We start from the raw sequence: 5,644 nt of genomic DNA, 5'->3' as shown, positions 1-5,644 counted from the left end.
ATGAGTCACGAGGTTAGATGAATATGTCTAGGGAGGGATTTTCAAAGGTGCCCCCCCCGCTGAGAAAAGCATCATGGTCCTTGCCAGGAATAGCTGTACCTCTTGAATTTGGCTGCAGCAGAGGGGTGGGAATTGTGTTTCAGTTCATTTTGATCAGAAATAACCACCGTTTGCAAAGTTCTTCCTATCTGGGGGAGAAAGAACTTGAGACATAAACAAAACTTTGAATGTAGGAGAAAGTGAAACTGACAGTAGGGATGTTGCCAGGGTCCAAAAGGGGGATGGAGTCCAGTGGACTCCCCCCCCCACTCAGCTTCCTGGACTCCAGTCCGTGGACCACTGAACTGCCATTTATGCCTGTAATGGACCATTTATGCCTGCAGTCTTGAGTAAGCAGCCGCTGTATGGCCACCATTTGTGTAAAAGATCGAGCCACCTTTTTTACTCAAAATGGCGGCTCACTGAGGGATTGGGTGGCTGCATGCCACTCGCTAGATGCCAATGGACTGCCCAGTGGCTTGCTGTGCGTAGTGAGCAGGGGTGGCCAGCCAGCAGGGGTGTATGAGGAGGACTTGGGTGAGTCCCTCCATAGAATCATAGAATAGTAGGGTTGGAAGGGGCCTACAAGACCATCGAGTCCAACCCCCTGCTCAATGCAGGAATCCAAGTCAAAGTATCCCTGACAGATGGCTGTCCAGCCTCGTCTTGAATGCCTCCATGTGAGAAAGCCCACCACCTCCCTAGGTCATGGGTGCCATTGTCATATTGCTCTAACTGTCAGGAAAATTTTCCTGATGTTCAGCTGGAATCTGGGTCCCTGTAACTTGAGCCCATTATCCCTGACAGTCCCAGCACAGAGTGACTGCTAGGAACAACTGGCTAATCTTGTTCTCAGGGAGTTTGAATTAACACATTCCTTAGTGGCAGTGGTGTGCATGTGGAGAGAATGTTAAGCCCCCTTCCAGGACAGGCTACCTATGGCTATCTCTGAGGACAAGCACCACACAGCTAATCTCCGTCTCAGTAGGGAATCTGCCAGGCTAAACTTGCCCAAGCAGTTTCACCCACTGGCATAATCTATTTTCACAAGAAGATACACTGAGTTGTGTGTGTATCCTTAAGAGATACTTAAGACTAACCCCCAAACCATGACAATATAAATGGCACTTATATTATACTCACAACCACATGAAAGTTAAACGGATAAGAACATGCAAAATGGAACACAGCCGTTTCAGCATGAGAGCATTAGAGCGCAATCCTATGCATGTTCAGACAGAAAAAAAAAGTCCTACAATTCCCAGCATCCCCCAGTCAGCATGGCTGGCTGGGGAGTTCTGGGAGCTGTAGCACTTTTTTTCCCCTGTGTAAACATGAGTAGGATTGCATCCTTAGTGTGGGTTTCTCTATCTGCTGTATCAGAATGCCAGGCGCTGTGTGTATGCATGTGGGTGGGAGGTGTGTTACTTGGGTGTGAGGCAGTCTGGCAGTACATTTCTTTTTTTCTTTTGGGCAACTGCCCTTAGCTGAGTGTTGACCTGGCAGGTCCGTAGCATGAGATTAAAACTAGAGCTGCGTGCAAATGGCCTGTTGAGACTCTCCACCGTGATTGCGGGCAAATCAAATGGGGGGACAATTTCACCCGATTTCTCCAGGCCGAGAAGAACTTCTCGACAGTTTCTCTCTCACAGCTAGGGCTCACCACTGGCACACAGCATCTCCCTTGGGTCCCAAGGGTTTCTTGGAGGGTGTTGCGCTGCCTTTATAAGTGGCAACAGCATCAACTGTGCTGTCAGTCAAGCACCCATTTTGCATCTGCCACAATGCAGGCGTGGGGGCAGCAGCATTCTGTCTAGCTCCAGGGAAGAGGGGGAACCACTGCAGTGCCAAAGGATGACCTCCAATTTCCTGAACGTTTTCTTCCCCCCATGAAAGGAGCTTCCGTTGTTCTGCCTCATTTTCAGGGTGTTTGACAGTTCATTTTTGTGGCATTTTTGAGCTAAAGTAATCAGTGTGAAGGAGCCGGGGGTGCTCTGTGTGTGTTTTCTTCTTATGACATATGACCCCATGACTCTGCAGCCTCCCTGGCTGCCTGCACTTCCTCACCTGAAAAAAGCCCTGTGGGAGGAATGGTTTGACGAAGTCTTCCTCACGGTTTTAATTGAAGTGTGGGAAGCCGAGGAGGCTACAGGCTGTGACACATATAATTGTACACTGAAAGATAGAACGCTTGTGTCCAATCTTGGGCCGCATCCGAAATAAGGGAAGCACAAGAACCCCGACCCATTTGAATTTGCCCAACCCTTCCCTCTCCTTCGAATTTCTTCTCAAGAGCGATTCCTTTTGTATCAAACGAGAATGATCGGGAAAAAATGTGGGATAAATTTTCATCAGAGCACTACACTTCTGCTCAAGGAGTAGGAGTAGGGTTTGTATGGTATGGATTCCTTCTGCCAATTTTGAAACATGCATGATGTTGCAATGCATCAGTGGCCAGTAGATGTCGATGTTGCCCCTTCACATTTGCCATCTTCTTCTCTCACTTAAGAGAAAGGAGCTGTTAGGCGTTGCTACTCTGAAGCATAACTTCACTTTCCTGTCCCTCAGGTGGTGATCAAGGGATAACAGAAAGACTAGGGAAGGACTTGGGAGACATGCCATGCAGCAGGTAGGGGGAAGGGGGTGAATTAAAGGACTAGAGCAAAAGCAGGAGGGGAAGCCTCTCTTCCCACTTCAGTTTGAGATTTTGAATTAAAACAAGAATTTCTGACTTGCAACTTGACAGTGCTAGCCACAGAGTAATGGGTGTTCTTCTAACCTCCCGGGTAGTGCTTAATGTCCCAAAAGAGAGCAAAAATTGCAAAAGCCTGGGAGGGATGGTGTCTGGCGTGGAAGCCCTGATCCCGAATCCTTGAAGAATATTGGGCCTGATAGGTTGCTGAGGGAAATGCACTCTTCATGTTCAGAAGCTCAGCTGTCTGAATCATGGCTTCATGTTTCCCTACACTATACTCTGAGATTGAAAACAAGTTTGGATGATAGAACCCAGGTAGGCCTCACTCCGTTGACGCATCACTAACACCCTCCTTTGGGACCAGAAATGTTCTACAGACATCCTTCACCCTTCAGAGACAGGGTGTGACCAGCCGAGTGCAGCTCCTTTTCCTGTGGTTGCTCCACTAGCACTTGGAGAGAGTAGTTTGGGAGTAACAGATTTGCATGAAGGGGCTGCGCTCATGACCTCTGGGGATTTAAGAGACAGTGGGAGGATGCCAGCGGGACATCCCTCTGCTTTAGGAAGATTGGGCCATCAGGTTTCCCCACAATGGCCTGGGCTCTGCTTCTCTCCACCATCCTGGTCTCCGTTGGTGAGGGGAATTAATTAATTGATAGGCATAAGCCTTACTTGAAGCAAAAGCAGAGGTCTTTTGAACTCTGAAATCTGGAGTGCTGCAAAGGTTTGGAGTTGCTCCGGTGTAAATAAATTTAATAAGCAATTGCCCCGTTGCCCTGTTCTCTTTCAGGTCCCAGTGTCCAGCAGCTCCAGACCCTTAAGGACCCAGAATTCGTGGCTCCAGGTGGGACGGTCACCCTGTCTTGCAGATACAATAGTGGAAACATTGGTGATAACAATTACCCTTGGTGGGCACAGCAGAAACCGGGGAGTAAACCCCGGCTGGTGATGTACACTACCAGCACCAGACCGTCTGATGTCCCAGCCCGTTTCTCTGGCTCCAGGTCAGGGAATGTGATGTCCTTGACCATCACGGGGGCCCAGGAGGAAGATGAAGCTGCTTATTACTGTTGTGTGTGGACTGGTAGCCAGAAGCACAGTGGTTCGTTCAGATGGGGAAGTGAGGAAAAAACCTCCTCACATTTTGGTGCTCTCTTAGTTTATCAACAGAAGCTGAACTGCCTATAGAAGCTTCTGTTGTTCATCTTGCGAGTGAGGCTCTGAGCAAATGGTGACAGGGCTGGCATTAGAAATTAAATGAATTTTCACCAAAAAAACCCACTCTCCCCCATTTTTTCAAGTTTCAGATGTGACATTTGCAATCCAAAACTGAAGTTTTCATTTTCAGTGTGAAACATACGTATAGCAGAAGAGCTGCAATTGGTTCTGAATTGAACTCAAGTGTGACTTTCTTGGTTTCTTGCAATTCCTGAAGTCAGTCCGATCATTCTTTTTCTCCTTGTCCTTTCAATCTGTTTGTCTGTCATTGTCAACCCCATTTTTCTGGTACAGAAATAAACAAAATCAATTAAAATGCAATTAATTTGTTTAATTACAGGATGTGTATTAGGCAAGACCAGTTACCAAAACCCCCCAGATCACTTTCCATGAACACTTCTTTATATTTTAAATTTCAGTTAGTGCTGTGCCAAAACTTTCCTCCACGTTATTTTGACTACGTTAATGTACCGCTTCAGTCTGAAGCCTGAATAACGAGGTGATTCAGTGCGCTGTTTCAGAGGTGCCTCATCTTGCCACAAAGCAGATCAGAACAGCACCGAGGCACCACAAACTGAAGCGGGTCACCTACGAGGCGCCTCGTTCTGCCTCATATATTCAGAGCTCTTCTTATGCCTTCTGAGCAACTCAGAGCAGCAGTCTCCAGAATGTATCAGCTTCTGAAAGATCACGCTGAGGGGGAGGAGGAAGGAGGGAAGAACAGGAGAGGAGAGGAGGCAGAGGCACCAGATGTATCAATTTGAGAGAGATCTGGGCACTGTGAGGAGCAGAAGAAGAGGATGGAGAGGGGAAGGGCAGAGGAGGCGGCGAAGGAGGAGGAGGGAGTGAGCTTTGCTGTGAGTCAGCCTCCATTTGCTCATTGTGAGAGAGGTGGTGTTCCTGGAGAGGAGAGGACTAGAAGGTAGAGCAGTGGTCTCCAAGGAGGGGTGCATGCACCCTGGGGTGTGTGTGTGTGCGCACAAGACAATCCATTGGGGTGCGTGAGCCGCCTGATAATTGAGCAGCCTCCCAGGCAATTCAGCCAAAGACACCCTGAGGTTCTTGACTGGGAATAAGAAAGTAGTACTATTTGCACTTCAAAGAAACCTACAGCAGACTTTAGGGACAGTGGCCTCCTCACTGCTTCAGCACCTAACTAGATCATCCCTTTATGGTTTGAGCTTCTGAGGTTTGAGCTTCTGAGAACCTCACATTTTCCCTGTGCCTTGCCCCAAAACGAGTGGGCCAAGCCGCCTGAACTTTGGCTGGTGTTTTGATTTGCTGTTTGATTTGAAATGGGAGAGAATGGACTTGGGAATGAACATGTGTGAAAGTGACACAGAACAGAAATAAACTCAGCCCTCATTTGAACACATTCCCTCTTTTGCTGTTTATTCTAGAAATGGTGGTTCGGTTACTTCAGAATGTGAGCTCTTTCCGCAAGTAACACTGCAATACATCTGGGTTTGCTGCCATGAGGACACTCACCTGGAAACTGCAGCCGATTGACTATATAAGAAATGGTTTGAGCATGTTAATATCTCACCATGGCCCAGAGTGATGCTATGTCTGGGCACTGTGGGGATTAAAATGGCAGCTAGAACTAGAATCCATGTGTTTTTTTGAGCATGGCTGCTGCCTCCACACAGCATCAGTATAGGGCCCATGGAGACAGCATTATGCCCAGGCCCC

At 47.9% G+C, this 5,644-nt stretch overlaps 1 pseudogene across 1 annotated transcript; it reads left to right on the top strand.

Moving 5' to 3' along the window:
* Window positions 1–3,283: 3,283 nt before the first annotated feature.
* On the top strand, window positions 3,284–5,399 carry LOC146336158 (immunoglobulin lambda variable 2-11 pseudogene; annotated as a pseudogene). Its single transcript, XR_014785796.1, has 3 exons — window positions 3,284–3,368; window positions 3,525–3,836; window positions 5,353–5,399. The product of XR_014785796.1 is annotated as an immunoglobulin lambda variable 2-11 pseudogene (transcript).
* Window positions 5,400–5,644: the final 245 nt, after the last annotated feature.

The sequence above is a fragment of the Heloderma suspectum genome, chromosome 13 (assembly GCF_057233095.1).
Source record: "Heloderma suspectum isolate Gila_16-S chromosome 13, 16-S_ref, whole genome shotgun sequence".
Taxonomy (NCBI): Eukaryota; Metazoa; Chordata; class Lepidosauria; order Squamata; family Helodermatidae; genus Heloderma; species Heloderma suspectum.
The sequence above is the reverse complement of the archived record's forward strand: the minus strand, read 5'-3'. Positions and strand labels throughout refer to the sequence as shown.